General features: G+C 40.0%; 1 protein-coding gene and 1 long non-coding RNA gene across 6 annotated transcripts in view; one reads left to right on the forward strand and one right to left on the reverse strand.

The window, feature by feature from the left end:
* LOC124244382 (uncharacterized) overlaps positions 1-3,338 on the forward strand; it is a 68,819-nt gene extending 65,481 nt beyond the window's left edge. For all 5 annotated transcript variants that reach the window (XR_006889986.1, XR_006889983.1, XR_006889984.1 and 2 more), the window contains one exon: positions 2,521-3,338. This is a non-coding gene — a long non-coding RNA (uncharacterized LOC124244382). The remainder of the gene's footprint in view (positions 1-2,520) is intronic.
* The window catches only part of MAP3K1 (mitogen-activated protein kinase kinase kinase 1), a 74,696-nt gene that overhangs the window by 44,691 nt on the left and 8,305 nt on the right, over positions 1-21,700 (reverse strand). The window lies entirely within an intron of this gene.

Here is a 21,700-nt window from a genome sequence, read left to right on the forward strand (position 1 = left end):
GGAGAAGAGGGTATAGCACTGAATTAGAGCACAAAGCCCTCTTACAGCCTTTGCTAGGAAAAGGATTTCTTTCAAACCCTGTGGAAACGCTAGTACTATTTCTACACTACTTCCTTCTAGCTTGTGGAAAGGCATGTTAACTGGGATGCTCAGAATGAGGACGAATGACTTTCTGACAAATGTAGCTTTTCTTCTCTTTTAATGCTAGAAAACCACCACCCTGTTCAATGAACGTTGGCAAGCCTACTAAGTGTAAGCTAAGGGCTAGGCAATAGAGATACAAATACAAAGTCAGATAAAGAAACAAAACATAAATAAGACGGGATCTCTATCCCTGCAGGCACTTAGTCAGGTAGAAGAGAGAAAATACAATGCCATCTCTGCTATAATAGAAATATTTTAATATATCATAAATAGGTGCAAGGATGGAGTGGATCGCCATCCTTAATTTTATCTAAGGGAGCCCTGGAAAGATCCACAGAGGAAGAATGCCTATATAATTTCAAAGGAAAGAACAGACTGGCAGGCATGGAGCTGACGAAGGCTGAAAAGAGATTTTCTAGACAAAAGAAACAGCTTTGGTGAAAATAATGTTCTATAAAATACTAAACAGCTTATGGTTCTGCTGTTTAGGAAACACTAGATAAAATGAAGTTAAACAGGTTTATTTAAAGACCTTTGCACATAATTCTCCAAGAGGAAAGGAAAAGCAGGTGAGCAGCATTCCTCACACTTACTTGGCACAGAATCCCTTTTAGCAGAACACTTTTGACAGAGTAGTGCTCCTGGGGATATACTGTGAGAAACCTGTACTGGATAATCTGTACTTCTGGCCCAAATTAGTCAGTGTATCTAAGAAGAAAAATCTAGAGAAGAAACTAACACCAGCTGTCCTAATGTCTTAATCTAAGACTTCTCAAGCTATCACAAAATTCAGCATGTCTTTAGTGCAACTAAGGCTCCAAGAATTCAAAATGCGGGGAAAAAGATTATTTGACAGCCAGCTAGAGAGACAGGTAAGATCAGCTGGTATGAACCCATCCTAAGAGAAGTGGGAGGCAGACATTCAAACTTGGCCCAATCTAACCACTAGCAGAGACCAGAGTTTGTCACCAAGATTTGCCTCTGGCCCAGTCCACTCACTCTCAGCCAAGGACCTAGATCTGGGGTTAGGACAAAGAAGACATCAGCCAAAAAAAAACCTCTGACAAGCCATTTTCTCTAAAAATCTCTATACATCTAGAGGAAAGCCCCAGAATATGAAATTAAAAAGGGGCCTCAGGCATGGTCCTCACTTCACTGCAAACCCCCAGAGCTCTGGCACAGTGGGAGCACTCGTGTGTCTCCAGCACTGATTGTGGTGCTCCTGGCAGTGACTGGTGGGAAGCAGGTCTAAGCAGAAGCAGCACCAGTGCCCAGCAGTGCAGGGAGGCCAACATGGCTGAAGGGGGTGAAGGTGATGGCTGAGGAGGCAGTGCTATCCAGAGGTGGCTACAGGGCAACTGACCCAATTAATTCACCAGCACATGCAAAACCCACACCGGGGAGTTTAGAAAGTATTGCCGGGGGGGGGGGGGGGAGGTCTATTAGGGGTATTGATGGCGCAATAGCCACCCAAACTAGTAAAATCTGGATTGTGTACACAGCAAAACGAAAATGGCTTCCTTATTCAACAGAGATGACATAACTTGAAGGACATATTCCTAGGACAGGGTAGATAAAGTGAGAAGTCATACCATAAACATAATCAAGAAGTATGGCACAGTGATCAGGGGCATGAGCTCTGGAGCTAGACTGCCTGGGTTCAAATCCAAGGTCTGACACTTACTAGCTATATAGCTTTGGCCTAAGTTATTCAACCTCTCTGTACCTCAACTTGTTCACTGTAAAATGGGGATAATAATACCTACCATATAGAGTGAATATTAGAATTAAATAAGTTAATATACATGTAAAGTGCTTAAAAGGAAGTTAACCTCCCTAATTTTCTCCCATTAACTTTTTCTTTAAAACAGCAGTAATAGTTACCATTTATAATGCATTTCCTCTGTGCCTTTCACTGTTTTAAGCCCTTTACATACAGTTCTCACCTCAGCTTTAAAATTAATGAACATGGATGAAGTGCTTAAAACAATGCCAAATACATGGTAAGAACACAATAAATGTAACTACTACAACTGCTACTCTTCTTATTTATGGTGATGATGGTGATGATGAAAGCTACTCTTCATGGAGCACCTCCTGAACTAGGTACTATGCTAGGTGCGGTGCACACAGTGTCTCTGCGTCTCACACAGGGCTGCAAGGTAAGACACATCATCTTCATTGTGTGGATGAAGAAACTGCCGCAGAAAGATTAAGTAACTTGACTAAGAATCCCCAGTAAGTGAGAATTCTGAGTTTCAAAACCAGGCCCCCCTGGCTTCAAAGCCCTGTCCCCCTCTTCTACATTACGTTGCTTCAGAATTTCTTTTAATAATATGGTAGATGAAAATAACAAAATACAACTATTTTTTCTAGTTTCAGGAGGTAACAACATTGACTAGAGACATCTGGAATGTGAAGACTGCTGTGCAAGGCTACCATGTGGTGGGGCGCCAGGAGGGAGGAGGACAAAGGAAGCTCCGACTGTTTTTTAAATATTCATTTCTTTGCACCCACCTGCAGCAAATATGATAAAACGTTAACATTTATTAAATACAGGCGAAGGTTTCATGGCTGTTCGTTATACTATTCTCTAATATTTTCCCTCTGTATTTTTCTGTATGGCTGAAAGAGTTCCTTAAAAATAAACATGTGCTACTGTGTGTACTACTACTCTTTACACTGTGGAAAGCTTCATGGAACCAGAGAAAAATAACAGAATTGGGGAGTCTGGAGAATCAGATTCAAGTCCTAACTATGCCATTAATCAGCTACAGGATTTTAAGTAACTCACAACCTTTCTAGAATTCAAGAACTTATCAAATCAAGAACTTTACCAAATAAAATACGAAATGATATCTTAGGGCTGTCCAGTGTGAACATTATGATTCATTTATTAATGCCACTATATAAATGCTGTAATCCTATGAGGGTGATAAAACATCAAAGAATTAAAGCTCAACAGGACTCATAAACTCACGTTAATTGTTAAATCTGGAAAGTACCTCTCAATAGTTTACTTGCATAAAATATTCTTTGCTACTCCTGTAATTCATTGGGTCCCAGCGTTTTAAAATGTGAGAATCTGGGGGCCAGCCCGGTGGTGCAGTGGTTAAGTTCACCTGTTGCGCTTTGGCGGCCCAGGGTTCCCCGGTTCGGATCCCAGGTGAGGACATGACACTGCTTGTCAAGCCATGCTGTGGCAGGCATCCCACATATAAAGTAGAGGAAGATGGGCATGGATGTTAGCTCAGGGCCAGTCTTCCTCAGCAAAAAAGAGAAAGATTGGCAGATGTTAGCTCAGGGGTACTCTTCCTCAAAAAAAAAAAAGAAAGATGAAAATGTGAGAATCCTTTCTTAACATTACCATCACCATAGACATGGTACACATGTGGATCCACAGACCCTGTGAAAACTCAGGCTGGGAAATACTAAACTTTTAGACTCGGTACCCTAGATAGTTTGTATCATAAAAGCAATTCAAACCTAATTACTAAACAGGGTGAGTATTATGTATAAGGGACTCTGTCAAAGCTCTCTCAGAAAGATCAAACTATCAGGAGGAACATTCAAGAAAGAACCACAAAACATGGATTTTAAGGTTGTTTTACACCAAAAACATTAACTCTTCTAGTCTTTTTTTTTTTTTAACGAATGAACCACAAATTTCTCCTCCTTAAAAGACACATACCGTTTTGCAAATTTAAGTGCTACAAGTCAAAAAGATGTAAAGTAAAGAAGCAGCCTGAAATGAGAACTGAAGCATGGCGGTTCTCTGCCCAAGTCAGTCTCAGCTCCACTTGTGACAATGTCCCAACCTGAATTCTAACTCCCTCAGTCAAGGGCTCTCTGCAGCCACACAGCTTGCTTTTCTCATAATCTGTATCATAATTTCAGAAATGCTTATCTGTGTCAAATCACAGAAGTGATGGTTTGCGTTTTTTAAATGGAGAAAAGCTAGGATACATTAATATTTAATGAGTTATTTTGAGTGCTAACCTGAAAACACAATTACTGCTAAAATATTTTTGCTTTTGTATTATTAAAAATTATGTTTTTAGAGAACGCTTGCCATTCAGCCAGTTAACACTCCTTATTTAAGTAACATGAGCAGTTGTCACTGCAATTTATTCCCTTTTTCTTCTTCTACTTTTAAGATCTTTCTTAGATGCAATTTATTCTTTAAACTGAAAACAGTGACTAACTTTTGGTTAATTACATCTGGTGTTTGCGACACAAGTTTGACATAATTGAGTTAGACAATACAAACATTTTCTATGGAGGGAATTCTAGTATCTTACAATATATATTTTTTTGTTTACTTCAGGATTTTAATACAAAATATCATCCCTCAGTGGGCTGTGCAGTTAATCTGTCCACCTCCTTTGTAAAAAATCACTCCCTACTTGCATAGTCCAGTAAACAAGTGGAAAAAGCTGGAGACGGTTGATGCCTAGTAATAAATGAAGCCAAAATACCACAAATGTGCCAATAAACTACAAATAATGGTCATGTAAAATTCTCAAATGAAATCTTTTAATTCTGATACTGGTGCGTTTGCTAGTGTTCATGTTTTCACCCTTTCACTGATTAGATGATATCTTTTTGGTACCGAGAAGTACCATACAGATTATTCTAAAGTAGGTATTTGGACTTGCAACCTCAAGAATCTCCCCAAACCACCTTCAGCCAAGTTGAGATCAAACAACCCCAGACTAGTATTACCCCCTAGGAAACTGGAGTTTCCCCAGTGGGTCTTGACCAATGTCATATGTTCCTCGATCCCCTTCAATTATTCCTTGGAATAATTTCTTCCCAGCCATTTGCTCACCTATTCCTACTCACTGAGTGTCTATATACCCATCTTAAAACAAAACAAACAAAAAACCTTTGGGCCAATGAGTACATTAAAATAATGAAAAGGTTTTGAAACTTGCAAAGTGCTGAATCATGCTTATGTTTAGGTGTTGTTTCTACAACTGCTTTTGGAGGCACAAACTCCCTGTAAGAATACTATCCACTCTGGTTAACCCTTTGGAAGGTAGATCAGGAATGAACCTAACTTCTTGGTTCATTGTCTAGCATAAGTTACCTACTGGAATTAACAACAACACAGAGTTGGAGAAACTAAGAATTCAAAGTGAAATAGAACATTCTAGGAATGGAATGGGAGGGAAGGAAAAAAAACTTCATTCAGTATGTGGCACTCTTTCCTTAAAAATGTAATTTAAGCAAATATTAACATTATAGATGCCATCTGCCCACTAATCACTTGAGAGAAAAGGCACATTAATTCTAATATCCTGTCCCAAATATAGTCTGAATCGTTACTGTCTGTCTACCTAAATAAGGTCTTCCTCATTTCAACAATTCTGGAGGTATTCACAAATATGCCAGTTTCTTTTCACTGCAGCAAAAGCTACAATTCAGCAGAACCAAATAATTGCATTTATTTTAAACTGGCAAGTTTAGACTTATGACTTAGCCTGGTATAGGCTTCAAAAGACAGTCATCATAACCATTGTCTAATTTTAATGAATTCAGTTATAAAAGAATAATCTGAATGGAAATGGGGCAAAGGACTGTACTTGTAATATATAAATTATACTACTGTATTATTCCTATTTTAAAATGTGACAGCAACTCTTTTTCATAAGCATGCATGTGAATATTCTTTTTACCTAGAATAACTATGACAATTGATTATCATTCTGGCTGATACTCAATCCCAAAACTTTTAAGGTGAAAAATGGAAACAAAGCTGACAATTAATAAAACGTGAGTTTATCCAGTACAGTCATGTGTCACTTAACAGGGATACGTTCTGAAAAATGTGTCGTGAGGTGATTTCGTTGTTGTCGTGAGGTGATTTCATTGTCGTGTGCGCATCATAGAGTACTCACACAAACCGAGATGGCATAGTCTACTACACACCTAGGCTGTATGGCACTAATCTTATGGAACTACCATCGTATATGCGGTCTGTCACTGACCAAAACGTCATTATGTGTCACGTGATTGTATACAGAAGCAGCAAAAAATAAAAATAAAATTTGTTTAGTTTTCCTTAGGCATTTCTCTTGGTGTCAATATGTCTAGTTCTCACCCCATCACTCAAGTTCTAGGGTCAACCCTCCCTCTGAGAAACTGTTCCAGATGCTGCCTTCAGTCTCCCCCACTGGTCACAGTTCCTCTGACTCAGTCAGGGCGGGGGGGGGGGGTCCTCCTCCATCCCCACTCAGCAAATAGCACTCTATTAAAATGGCCTCTTATCTGTCTTCAACATTTGACTAAGATTCTTGAGGGCAGAAATGGGTCTCAACTTTATGTCCCCTGCCCCAGCAGAAAGCTCAATAAATATACACTGAATAAAGGAACAGATTGATCTTTCCCCTCAGGCTGTATTTTACTTGAGGGCAAGGCCCATGTCTTACTCATCTTCCATTCTAACAGTACTGACTCTCAAATGCCTGATACTTGTACATGGCAGGCTGTGAGGAAGCACTGCCATTCCAGTATTAGCCTCCAGACCAGAAAGATCTCTAAGATGCAAATAAACTTCACTGAGGCCTTTGTGTAAACCGAGTATCCACCATTAGTTGTAGGGGCACTGCAGAAACAGAGAAGAGCTGGAACACCAGTCATGGGGAGAGTGACAGATTTCATCCCCAGTAAAACATTAAGAGGTGGTTAGTAAAAGAAGCTAAGATCCATAAGCCTAGACATCTGTATTTCAGTGAATAAAACTTTCTCTTAACTTTGGAACTTGTCCACATCTCTAATTTTGTTAATGCCTGTTGATTTTCCGGTAGTTAATAGAAATAAAAGGTCTTGAAGAAAACTCCAAAAGGGATTGTGCCTGGGAGGGGAGAAGGAGGAGCCATGAGATCACATCCTATTAGGAAGCAACCTGAGAGGAAGAAAGGGAACTAGCTGAGGGGGCTCAATAAGTGGGTGTGGCCAGGGAAGAGGTAGTGCTAAATTCAGGGTCCTCAAACCGGGATTCTCCTAGTTTGGGGGGAGACAGACGGCAGGATGCATTTGAAACCACAGCATAAGAATGAAAAATAGAGCATCTATTTTTAGAAAGTCAATTTTATTCCAAGATTTGGGAGGGGGTGCAGTGACAGTTTTGTGTTAAAAATACAAATATGACTAAAACATAAAATCCAGATGAATTAAGGTAAACCATGAGACTAAGGACTTGAATCAATTTTGTTCATTGTTCCAAGAAAGCATTCCCAGGATGGCAGGCTGCACAAGACACTCCTGGGTCCTTTCTCTTCAACAGAAGTTTGCTGAATGGATGGCCAAAATGTTCACTGATAAGCTAACAAAGCTGTTCTCAACAACTTTCACATCATAATTTGGTGTTCACATAAACAAGACAAAACTTCAAAAAAGTTGTTTACGGGGCATAATTTATCGATGGCACAACAACTGCCTATATATAAGTAACAAGTCACCCTCTACCTGAGGCAGCGATAAACTGCATAACTGCCAAATATTAGCCATATTTCTACCACTTTCCATCCAAGAAAGCCTATCAGTTATGCATGAGAAGTAATATTCATAGAGATATTTCTTAATATGTCCTAAATTATTTTTCTAAAAATAAGTCATTTTAAAACTCTGATATTTTATTATTACCAAGAAAGTACTCTTGGATCACCTCCCCAGGTGCATCGCCACATCTACGCCTTCAACATCAAAATGTGACTGATCAGATACACAGTCGGGTACACATGCTGACCCAAGTTAAAATGGGACTGCGACAGTATTTCTATAGCGTAACTACAAGCGACAATTAGGAAGAGGGTAGAGGAATGCAAGAGCCACCAGGAGAGCCTGGACAGAAAGTAATCCTCTGAATACCTGGGGCAGGAAGGGTCACTTTAAAAGAAGTGTTCACGTCATCCTAAGGGAAGTCCATAAAACATGAAAAAACCAAGTAGAAACCATGAAAGGAGTTCCAAGCACACTTACAACCATGTTTTTGTTAGAACATAATCTCTGAGAGTAGGGACTTTTGTCTGTTTCATCACTGCTGTATTCCTAATGCCTGACATATGGCCAATTCTTAATAAATCTGTTGAGTGAATGAATGTTTTGTTACACCATGAGCAACAATAATTTAAACAATAAGCCCCCTACTCTGTGCTCCATCTCTTCAGGCTATAAGCATTCTTTCCTCTTCTTGCCTTAAAACAAAAACCAACCAAACTGACCCCAGAATGCTTCTTTGCCTTTGCAAATCCTTGGGCTTCCGCCTCTCTACTCCTCTGTCCTCCTCCAGCTTCTCAAGAGGAGCCTGTGTTTCCTCACCACCGTCATCCCCTCCTAAAGCACAGTGGCTCTGACACCCATCACTCCACTGAAACTGCTGGTCTTGAGACAGTCACTGCCGCCGTTGTACTCCTTGCCCAGCGGCGTGGCTACTTCTGACCACTGTCTCCTTGGACAAAAGCTCTCCTGCCTTTCAGGTGTCGTCTGTCCTGCAACACCTCAGGGTCCTTTGTGGGTTCTTCTCTGCTCTCTTCCAGGAAACCCAGGCACTACTCAGAGGGAGAAATCTGAGCTAGAATTTCCCTACCACCCTTCCAGAGGTATGGATATGAGCCTGGGCCTAACTATCAAGGAATTAAAATTGCCCACAGGACCGCCCCATTCATTCCTCAGTCCTTGGCAATTGTGAAAGAGTCTGACCACCCCAGGATTCAACTGAGCAAAGGTCTCATTAGAAAGAAACACTCTTGAGAAGCCATGAAACTTCAATCCTAAACGTGGAATTACTATCAATGTAATAAGATATAAAATTAAGCATATCTTACTTTTCACAAATTATTTTCTTAAAAGCTGTGTATAAATAAAATATACATCATAAAATCATTTTCAGTAGTCTGACACTGAATCATTCTTGGTTTTTAGGGGTGGGGTGTCAATTCACATTTTTATTAAGGTGACTTTCTTAAGTATTTATTTAAGTATTTACTAAGTATTTCTTTACCTTTTTTCTTCATTGCCTACATCACGTGTACCCTAAAAGGGCAATCAGTAGGCAGCACTCATGAAGTTGTCCTCATACCCAGTGTATACATGAATACTGTCAAATCCAAGTTGCACCTGCAACTACCCCTCAGTTTTCTCCAAGAGTTTCTCATGAATCCAGTTACCAGCAATCAATAACTAGCTAGAGAACACAAGAACTGAATTATGTTGCTACTTCCCCAGCTCTTATCTGAGAATAAGTCAGTTCCTAGCACAGCAGTATACACATAGTATGTCAGTAAACATGTACTGAGTTGACGTGATGGTGTAAGTTTCCATAAGCAGCACATATATAAGACTTACTGGACAGCAAACACATTGCTATTATCATTTAAGAAAACAAAACAGAGGAAGATCACACACACAGTTAAGGGCAAAGATATTTATCTCGCCTTGAACGAGATTTCAGTTTTACAAAACTGAGTGACCTTTCTGTAGTTAAACTCAAAGATAATCTCCTCTGTTTGTAGGGGAGGTATAGGGTCAGGGAGATTATTGAATTCTCTCACAGCCACTAAGCTCTTTTAATTATCAAAGAAGATGCCTGATGAACACAAAATAAAGATCCCACACTTGACAGGCAGGCATTCGTTAACTTACATTACTAGTAGAGAACAAAGATCAATAAGAGAATAAATGAACTGAAATTCATTAGGTATAACTCTATACTGGATGTTAACCTTAGATATTAATATCTTTACTCAAATGAGTAAACAGGCACAACCAACAATTAAAACACACTAACAGAATGCTGAAGTCTGAATTGAGGTTTAATTTAAAACCACCAGAAACAAAACTAGCTGGTTTTTTTCAGGATCCATTTATAAAGAGCTCTAATAGCTACATTTAGTTGTAAAGAAATAAATTTCAAAATGCCTGAGGTACCCAAGACAGCTCCCTCGGAACACGCACTAGGACACTCAGGTGTGAGATGAGAAGCGGCTAAGGAGGAAGTGTGTGCAGCTACAGAGCGGAGGGACAGGATTTTTCACTTGGCCTGTCCTACTTGCCTGGGGAGGCCACCTAACCTTTCTGAGGTATTCCCACAAACTGTAAAATGGGGACGACGCCTGTGTCATAGGGCGAGGGTGAGCCAGAGTCTGTGCAGGCACTCTGTTCACAGCGAAGGCTCCACAAGGGTTAATTACCAACGGCTGCTTTTAATGCACAAGCACTCCAAGCACGTCTCCAATTCCGCTGGCAAAAGTCTGCGCACTAAGAAAATTCACCCATATTTGCAGCCTGGAGCCTATCTCTTCTCTGGCACAGTAAACACAGTGAGGTCTAAATGTATTTGTGTTTACAATTGGCTTTATGTTATAAGAACTTCATGTAATGATGAAAAATATAAAAATGTTTCACTGATTCTTCCTGTATATTTTGGAAGACCTAAACATTAAAGTCATCACTAGATTTGATTTTTACTTGAATAAAAGCCAAGACAAGGAAATGAATAATAGATAATGAAATTTGTGCTGACGTAACTCAAACCCATCTCCTGATTTAAAAAAATACAAAAGCATGCATAAAAGATTACCATAAAGGTTAACAGCACAGTCTGGGAGTCAAACTGCTGGGTTCACATCCAGGCTTCACTGCCCACTAGCTGCCAAGACACCGCACCTCTCAGAGTCTCTGCTTTCTCATTTGTAAAATGGGAATAAAAACTGCACTGACTTCACAAGGATGGTGCAAGGATGCCCAGTGTCCCAGGCACAGAAGAAGTTAACTATTATTGCTCTTTCCAATAAGACAAGGACAGCAGGAGGACAACGCTGCGGAACGAGGATGAACTAAGGTAACCTAGGCCCGGCCGCCCAACCCCACCCTACGCTGCGGTGCTCAACCTCCTGAGGGTGATTGGAGCTCTCTAACGCCACTCCAACCCTCAGAGTCAGCAGGTTGCACTTTCCAATTCTAAAACACCGTGACCACAAATCCTACTGCTTTATTTTTACCCTGTGAAAGCACTTTCATGTCCATCATCTCATTTGATCTTCTCAAATTCTGGAAGGAGGAAAGGATCGTTATTCCTAGTTCACAGATGAGGACAGTCAAACTGAAAGTGGTTCAAGTAACTTAATGACCTGCAGAGGTGGAAAGACAGTATTGGGGACAGGCCTGACGGGCCTGAGCCGACACTCACATTCAGTCGACCACAATAAGCAGTTGGAGAGCAGGTTAAATACATTTCAACTAAACACACCTGCTAATTCCCTATCCAACAGAGAAAAGGGAAAGAAGGAATCAGATATGTCCATAAGGAACTCTTGAATTTGAACTGCGATTTGATTAGGCTTTTCAGTTTAACTGAAATAGTGAAGAAAACTGAAGCTGTGCATCAGAATAATTTTGGTTTTCAAAGTTATTATCCACATTGTCTCACCATTAAGTAGGGCTACTTGACTCTCAAGAGGTCAAAGAAGAATTCTCATGGAATTCATTTGTTTCTGATTTTTTATTAGTCCTACATAAGCAATCACAGAATACCTTGAGATAGACTAGAATGTTCGAAAGAGTTTTCAGAAAAATGTCTAAAGTTGTAAGAGAAACAATGATTCTAAATATCATTTAGTAAGTGTAGAAGTTAACACGCCACCCATTTTTTGACATGGCAGGCTAAAGGCCCACCTGGTAGTTACTCTGATTAAATCTGATAACAAAATGGACAATCAGGAACTCATTAAGCTACAAATAAGGGGTTAAAAAAAGTTGAGGCCCAGGTCTTTAGTGGTCCATCTTCCTCTCAGAGTCTTAACTATCTCGGAAGAAGCCTGATTAGGGTTTGTAGTTCACTGGTTCTGGAGGCTGATTCCAGCCACCACCACTAACACTGCCACCACTCCTTCCCGCTCTCCATCCTGATCTGATCTCCTAAAACATCCCGTTGCTGCTTCTAGGCTCCAGCACGCTGGAGAACAGGTAACAGCCTTTTGAGCAAGTGTTCTTCAGGAAGAGCAGTTCTTCGCAGTATCTGTGCCAAGGAGTCCACCCTGGCTTCAACTGCAGCACAGCAGCTGATCCCTCTGTTGCCCAGGATCCTAGATGAGACCTAACGATGTTCTCTTCCCAGACTTACAGTAGCAACTCCAAAATTGTTACTGGGCTGCAGGGAAAAATCTGAAAGCCACAGCGGGTAAGAGCACTGACACTGCCATTTCCCCCATGACAAGCACAAGCAACACAGAACCCTGGAGAAGAGTCCGTGAAGACTGTCAGGTTTCCACAGTGACCAGTCTCTAAACCCCAAATTCACACACGTGATCCTAAGAAACAAAATTTTGCCCCATTTTCACAGGTAAGAGAGCTGTGGAAGACAGAGCTAGAATGCTGAAATTATGAAATTTCCAAGACATTGTAATGGTTTATGGAAAGAAGACAGAATATTGTATTTAAAAAGATTTTACGCACATGGCTGCCTAAGCCTATGGGAAAGAATGAATCAACATTTTAAATATATTATACTCAAACAGAAATTTTTTACAAAACCTAAGTGTTACTATCAATGTTTTTAAAGATTTTTATTTTTTCCTTTTTCTCCCCAAAGCCCCCCGGTACATAGTTGTGTATTCTTCGTTGTGGGTTCCTCTAGTTGTGGCATGTGGGACGCTGCCTCAGCGTGGTCTGATGAGCAGTGCCATGTCCGCGCCCAGGATTCGAACCGACGAAACACTGGGCCGCCTGCAGCGGAGCGCGCGAACTTAACCACTCGGCCACGGGGCCAGCCCCAACTATCAATGTTTTTAATATAAGCTATCTCCCATAGTACACTGAAAGAAAAAAAAATCAATCCTAGATTAGGAATTTAGAAAATCAATTTTAATTGATAGCATCCAGTTTTCTATGTCCTTGGGGTAACTTTTGTGACATATTTAAAAACTCTCTGGCTTTGATCAATATAAAATGTGGCTCACGTACTCCACATTCACATGAAATGACACACTGGGCAGAGGCAACCCAACAGTGTGAGGGCAGGAAGTCAGTTTAGGAGTAAAAGTATGGTATAAGTAACCCCAAAGTGTAAAGCAAACGTGATCACAAATGCAAACCCTATCAATGCTCAGTAAATCATTTACAAAACGAGACATATTTTTAATAAAGAACTGAGAAATACAGGAAAAAGTGTGAGTGCACTCGCACTACAGGAACTTTGCTATATCACAGAACTGAGTGTAAGCAGCTCACCAAAGACCCAGTAACAGCAAGTTCCAGAACAACTTGCCAGCATGGAGTGAAAAGGCAAGATGTATGGGTGTGTGTGTGTGTGTGCACACGCGTGTAGGGGGGCAGGGGAGGTGGCATGTGTATCTGTAGGAGGGAATAAGAAACAAAGACAGAACTCAGAAAAAACAATTTCATCTTGGCTCCGTGTATGGAGAACACTATCCTCTACTTAGATAAGAAATTTCTACTAAACTGCTTTTAGTAATTGAAATCTGCAACATTCAGTATTTTGGGGAAACTTCAACAAGAATAAAGCATCATATTACATAATGTAATTCTGAACATATTTCTTTTGAAACCTGCTGTATGTAGATATAAGCTGACTTTGGACACTAATGGTTTTATATCTTATCACCAAAACTTGGCCCACCAAAGCTTCTCCAAAGAGAGAGAGAAAGCAAGTAGTTCTTGAGCATAAACCTTTTCTCTTTGATGCCAAAACCGCCTTTATGCACCTAAGTCCAAAAAGGGAAAGCTTGGTTCTCATAGTCTTTGGCACTATTCAAAACTCTTCCAACAAATCCTCTTGCAGAGGAGGGAATGCTCTAATATCCACTTATACCACTGCAGGATGATTTCAGTTTGCATTGTGCAAATGACAGTCGGGCTGCCTTATTTATTGGTGACAAAACCTACAGCCAGTTATCACCATCAGTCACTGACTGCGAATAGGCTAGAAGAATGCTCAGGCAACCAAGACTCAAAGGGACTTGGCTCTATTTCCTATCACAGCCTTGCCTGGAAATCATGTGCTGGGAACAAGTAGTAAGCGCTCCCAAATATCTGAATAAATGTTCACGACAATCAGAACTAGGGAACTGTATGAGTTGTAACGGAAGCAGGAAGGGTTAAGTATTCTTCACCACCACGAGTCTAAGACTAGCAATAATCACTACTGGATGTCCGTGTGCTCAGCAATGAATTACGAGAGGCTTAGTTCAGTGTATGAAGAACAGCAACGGGCAAAAGAGCTTTGTGTGAATATGCTTCAAGTTGGTGCAATCACCATGATTAAATAGGTTAATAAGCCATAGTCCAAATCTATTTGAAAGTCAAAATTTTCTAGAACTTGAGCCCCAAATTATTGGACTAAAAAGAAAAAAAATCCATAGTGAAATTCATACTTTCCAGTAATTGCCAACTCTGTCCAAATTTTGTGACAAGAACCCCCAAAATATAATTAAGTCTGAATTTTCACAATTAGGAAACAATACAACTAGGTGTCATTGAACAGTACATTTTTTTTTTAAGATTTTATTTTTCCTTTTTCTCCACAAAGCCCCTGGTACATAGTTGTATATTTTTAGTTGTGGGTCCTTCTAGTTGTGGCATGTGGGATGCCGCCTCAACGTGGCCTGATGAGCGGTGCCATATCTGCGCCCAGGATCCGAACCGGCGAAAGCCTGGGCCGCTGAAGTGGAGCGCACAAACTTAACCACTCAGCCACCGGGCCGGCCCTTGAACAGTACACTTTTTAAAGTTCTAAGTAAAAAGAATTAACGTATACATATGTTTATTTATGAGAAGGTCTTTATAAATACAAGAAAAAGTCAAAAGATCGCTTTGCTTATTAGAGTTATCCCTGGGGAATGTCTGTTTCTTATATAATTAAAGTTAAGGGGGAAAAGATAGTTTTTAACTGTAAAGTAACTAAAAATTAGATTTAAAGCTAGTTTCAAAACTGCTCTCAAAGCATTGTTAAACACAACCATGTTAACTACTTTACCATGATTTTCTCCACTTTGCAAAATACTATTCTCCCAGGATAGTTACATGCTTTTAAAAAAATAAAATAAATATTTTATCATTTAATGTCAGTTAACAAATATTATTTCTCTCTTTTCTGAGCCTTGATTGCTTTTCATTTGTAGTTCTCTTTATAGTTGGTACCCTGGTTTAAAATTCCAAGACTTTCTAAGTTCAAAAAACTAATTGTTGTTTCAATAATTAAAACTAAATTTAACCACAAGAAATAATTTTCAAACTAACTTTTTGGAAAGTTGCTAGAGCTTGAAGTGAACCAAGAGATTACGTAAGCCAACCTCTTCTTTCCACCGATGAGAAAGCGAGACCCAGGAGACAGGCGTCAGATCCTCACAAAGTGACAAGAACACTGATGCACGGACTGCAGAAGACATGCTTTATCCCACATCACGTAAGCTTGAAAGTTGCAGTGTTCCATTATTCTAGTAAATAGTTTCCAAATAAGAAGGAAACAGAAATTCTCTCAAGATGATGCATCATCGATGCAAACTGCTTCTGCTAAACTAATGACGACCAGGAAGGTCAGTCTCGCCCTCATTTGTACAGTCAAAGGTTTAAGTAGAGAATCTTCATGGTTACTTGCAGTAAGATGACCATAGTTAATGTGTACTCAGTGCTTTCCTGGGTCAAGAATCGTGCTTCATTATCTCATCTACTTACCACCACTCACTCCATTTTCGAGATCAGAAATTCGAGGTTCAGAGAAGTTAAGTGACTTCCCTGGAGTCCAACAGGCATAAGTGGCTAACAGGTCTGGATCCGAGGGCCCAGGTTCCTAATCGCTACACTGTGCTGTCACTGAAACGTAAACATGCACTTCCAAAACCACATGCAGGACCAGAGTGGATGGAATTGTTTTGCCTGAGAACATTTCTCCATCTGTGAACCTCTGAAACTATGGGGAGCTGTTGGAAATGCAAGAGCCACAGCTCCCAGACTTGTGGCCTCAGACTGTCCTGCACCAGCTCTGATATAACTCCTGTTTGGGGCCTCCTGACCTAATTCCTAGCATGCTGTGGTTACCTGTCAAATTACAAAGGCTTTTTATTTTGTCCTAAGCACAGAGATCTAAGGATTGGCCAGTAGGAGCAATAAGGAGGCAGAGAGCTCTGCATGGTTCTCTGGCTAGAGTCAGGCTTCTTGTCGCCAGCTTGGCTCCTGAGCCCCATCTGCAGCCTGCTCTCCGTCCAGACAGAGCTACCTGGATTAAACTTGCAGTTCTCCATGTCAGTACATGACCGCGGACTTCTGGGCCTGTGTGTGTTCTCCACACACCCCTCCACCCCTGCCCCCAGGCCACGAAACCTCCCTGCAAGTCTCTTTCACCTATTTAACTCCTCCGCATTTTTCAGGACTTGGTGTGGACCTCCCATTTCTCAGAAAACCCTCCCTACACCCCTCTCACTCTCAGCTGACTGAGGCCAGCACCACCCTTGTCATCAGACAGACGTTACCTTGTTAAACTCCTTCACAGGCTTCCTCCCTGCTGGGTCCATAGCACCTTGGTGCCTATCTCACTACAGTCTCAGAGTGTTCTTGAAGCCATGGACACTGCCCATGGCAGGAGAGGTGACAGCACTGACGAAAGGCATTCACCCTAGCATGTTTACTACTCTGCCTTTTATTCATCTAGAAAGAGTATCCATCGACCACACAAAGGAGACGCGAAATGACCCCAGACCTGATGTGCTGGTTTCCCCACAATCCATCAGCAACCTAGGACCTTGCCCATGGAGGCCAGGCAGCCGATGTAAACCTTGTGGCGGATGTGCCCAGGCCACGGTCCAGCTCTGTGCTCAAAGCATTTGAGCACATCCGTGCTCTGACGTGAGGTGGTCTAGAATTATTCTCAATGACAGCAATACATAGCTTGGCAACAAAATATTTTCCTGAGACTGCACCTCACAGTTTTAACACGAATTAACAGGAAATTAACACAAATTTTAACACAAATTAATAGGAAAATCTGATTCACTTTACAATAATGTATACTTTACAAACAATTCTTTGTAAACACTTGTTCGGTAAGATATGACTGCATATATGATTACAGAGGAAAAACGAAAAAGGTTTAAAAGTGGTAAATCTAATAACTCAGATACTGAGAAACTTTAAACCACAGTTCAACAGAATTCACAATACAGTACTGACTTCCGCAAATAGCCACATTTATATTTAGTAGAATAGCAATAGTTTTCTTACTGCAAAGTGAATAAAAACATATTAAAGAATATCTCACAGCAGAGATGAAATGAGTATTCCAGACAGAAGAAACAGCATTTAGCACACTGAAAAAAAAGAAAGGCGAACTGGGGAAACAAAAACATGAACACGGCACTGAATGACTGGAGCAAAGTGTTCTGGAAGGGGGAGCAGAGCTGATCACCAGGGACTTCTGAGTTATATTACAGAGTCTAGACTTTATCCTGAGGGTGAAGAAAAGGTTTCATGGACAGAAGTGTCAAGCCTCACTCTAACTGCAGTGGAGAGAAAAGACAGAGGAGGACATGTCCCAAAACAAGAGACTGGTGAGGAAAGAGGCTTTGCAAAAGTTGGGATACGGTGATAGGGGCTTGACCCTCAACTAGCAGCCGGGAGGGTGGGGGCGGGTTGGGGAGTGGATTCCAAGGCTGGCAGAGAACTGGAGACTGACTGGATGCTGAGGGTGAGAAAGCCAGAGGAGTAAGAGCACAGCAATGAGAGATGGCGGCAGGGATTACCAACGCGCACCCCAAACGGCCAGGAGATCGGAGAGGAGGACGGAGAGCTTGGGGAGGAGAGGGATTCAGTCTGGATATGTGGTGTGCAGCGCCTGGCAGAGCTGCACCTCCTAGAGAAGCTATCCTTGAGGGAACTGGATGCAGGGTTCTGTCACTGACACCAAGACATTGTAGGCACCAAAACATCAATAAGAATGAGTCAGCAAAGATACAGCAAATAATCTGATATGTCTTTTTCTCTCTAGTCAATGACTTTCTTTTAATTTTTGTACAAAACTTGAGATATAGTTATTGAGGAATTCAGGCACCTGGTGCAAGAAAAAGATCTGAAATAAAGAAATGCATTTGGGAATTTCCAATATATGAGAATTTAGTATGTGATAAAGGGGATACTTTTCATCAATAAACAGTGCTGGGCACCTAGCCAGTCATTTGGAGAAAGTAAAGTCAGAGTCCCAGGTCACCCCTTAAACTTCAGAGGAATCAGAGATTAAAGTATTTTTTAAAAACCCATTAAGTATTTTTAACCTATAAAAATGCCACTAGAAAACACTGGTGAATTTTTATAATCTTGCAGTAGGTACTAATAATAGCTATGACTTACATAGCATTTACCATGCACCAAGCACTGGTTTAAGAACTCTACAAACACTTCCATCCTCACAACAACTGTGAAGTAGTACCTTCATTCCACAGTTGAGGAAACTGCAGTGCAAGGAAGTTAAGTAAACTCCCAATCACACTACTTGACAGTGGTGAAACTCTGACTAGAACTCCAGCGTCTATACTCTTAACCGCTACACGGCACTGCCTGTACAGAGGGCCATTCTATAAGACCTGAACACAGAAATAATGAAAGAAAGAACTGGAATGTGAAAAAATATTTAAAGTTTCTTTATGGAAAAATACTATAATTGAAATTCATGAGTCATAACACAAAAGTGGAAGAGTTGCAATAAATACTAGAGCTAATATTCTAATATACAAAGGATGCTTACAAATCTGTAAGAAAAAATGAACAATTCTCTCCCATGTGTGAAAGGCAGTACACAAAAGAAGTATGAAATTGTCAATAAACGTGACAAATTGTACAATGATGCCAAAAAACTAAGAAATGCAAACTAAAATAAACCATCTTTTGGGGCCAGCCTAGTATGCAGTGGTTAAGTTTTCATGCTTTGCTTTGGTGGCCCGGGATTCACAAGTTCAGATGCCAGGCATGGACCTACACACCACTCATCAAGCCATGCTATAGCAGCGTCCCACATGCAAAATAGAGGAAAATTGGCACAGATGTTAGCTCAAGGCCAGTCTTCCTCACCAAAAGAAATAATAATAATAAAAATAAACCATCTTTCATCCATCAGATTGGCAAAAATGAAAGACTGATGATATGCAATGTTGGTAAGAGTGTGGGACAAATGGGTACGCTCACATACTGTGAGGTAAATGTAAACTGGCACAACGTTTTACAGGGCAATTGGGTTATCTGATCAAATTTTTAGATATGCATGTCCTTTGATTCAACAATTCTACTTCTGAATATTTATTTTACAGAACTAGATGCACAAATACATGAACAGCTATATACCATGGTAGTCACTGAAGTTTAATACAACAACCAAAAAGCAAAAAATATAAATGTCTAAAAACAGGAAACTGTTTAATGAGACATCCATATGATGGTGCACCATGCAATCATTAAAAAGATAGCTCTATGTTCATCACTAAGATAACTAACAAAATACTGTTAAGAAAAAAAGCAAATTATATAGCAGTCTACATGGTATAGTCCTTTTTGTTAAATGATAAAGATATAAATTTTTTAAAATAAATTGTTCTGCTCTGATCACTTTATTAATGAAGTTTAATTCTATAAATTCAGAATCCCACAAACATCATAAGGACTTTGCATAACAGCATGGAAGTGCTAGTGTGCCAAAACAATTGAAATGTATTTTCAAAATTCAAAATAATTTTAGATTAAAACACTAAAACTTTTTCAGGGACATTAACATATACATTAATCTGCCACATCTTTTTTAAAATCTAAGGTTCAATGAATATATGATGCATTACCACGAAGAATTTAAGAATACCAATAGAAATCCAGAAAATAAATAATGGATGCAGCCCATTAATTATTTTGAAGGGGAAAAAAAGACGAAATGTGAAATATCTGTTTCAAAATACTTATCATCTTAAAGCATATACACATTAAGAATGCTTTCACAGGGGCCAGCCTAGTTGCACAATGGTTAAGTTCACACGTTCCGCTTCGGTAGTCCAGGGTTCTCTGGTTCAGGTCCCGGGTGTGGACCTACACACCGCTTGTCAAACCACACTGTGGCAGGTGTCCCACATATAAAATGGAGGAAGGTGGGCATGGATGTTAGCTCTGGGCCAATCTTCCTCAGCAAAAAGAGGAGGATTCGCAGTGGACGTTAGCGCAGGGGTAATCTTCCTCAAAAAAAAAAAATTAAAATTAAAAAAAAATTAAAAATAAAAGAATGCTTTCACAAGTAGCCATTTTATTAAACCAAAAACCTTGCAGTAATTAAATAACTTAGTCAATGTTACAAAGCTGGAGCTTACTTCTGACTCCTCACAGTCTAACTAGGAGAAAGGTCAGTATATATTGGTGGTGGTGGCAATTAATTATTAAGTACTTTAAAGAAATCGCAGGGTATAAAATGACTCAGGTCAACAAATAAGGCAAAAATACTTCCCCACACAGACAATCCACAAAATGTTTCTAATGAGCAACATCCAATTTTACGTATTTCATTTATCCAGTATCATCAAGGCTAGAGAACTACCTCTTCTAGATAATTTAGACGTTTACCACTTTAGGGATCAAAATACTTTCTACAACTATCTTAGATGGAAATCTTCCTTAAGAAGTTACAAGCTTTCTAACTTTAGTTCATTGAGTAGACAGAAACAAGACAAGCTTGTAGTAACGAGACACGGTTGCCATTAAAAAAGGAAATCATATATAATCCTGATCACACTCATTTTACAAATAAACAAACTCATGCCCAAAAAGTAACGTTGGAAAGTGCTGTGATTTAATAAATTTATAATCTTAGAGGTATTCAGGTATGTGGAATTGAATGTTCCAACACCAGGTGGCCCCCGATTGCAATGTTTTAATGTCCTCCTCTCTCTCCCTCTCTCCTCTGCTCTCAGGTCTCTCTGCCGACACTGCTGCCTTCAGGGAACCTGACTCTGCTCACATTGCCAGTCCTTCACTGGCTGTTGTTAATTGCTGCATGATATAGACACCAAATGGACAAGATGCAAGAATAATATTTTAAATAAGTGTCAACTAATCCGGAGCGAATGCCCTTGGAACTCTGCTAAGTGTAAAATCACAGAACTTCAAAGCACAGATTTTGTTACAGGCCCTTTGGCGGCTCAGAGCCTTTTTTCCTCACTTCTTAGTGCGTTTAGTATGTTCCAGATAAGGGAGGCTGCAGGGTTTAGTTACCACCAGTAAACTTTAAAACATTTTCTGTTACATGGGTTCTTGGCTCCTGAAATCTCATAAAGTATTTGCCTAGCAAATCTTTTCTTTAATGCAAATGTGAACTACTATTTATCTCAAGTTGAATTATTATCAATAACAAATTAATAAATTTTGGATGAAGTAGGGTTATTGGGACAAAAATCCTAAAAGTGGCACCTGAAGTTTAGATAACATTCTGAGTACTTGAAAAAGGAACAATTACATTAATGCATGACATCTTTATATTTATTCATATGAATACATTGGAATAGGAATCCTAAAAATGGTA

Source organism: Equus quagga, chromosome 9 (genome assembly GCF_021613505.1).
Source record: "Equus quagga isolate Etosha38 chromosome 9, UCLA_HA_Equagga_1.0, whole genome shotgun sequence".
NCBI classification, from domain to species: Eukaryota; Metazoa; Chordata; class Mammalia; order Perissodactyla; family Equidae; genus Equus; species Equus quagga.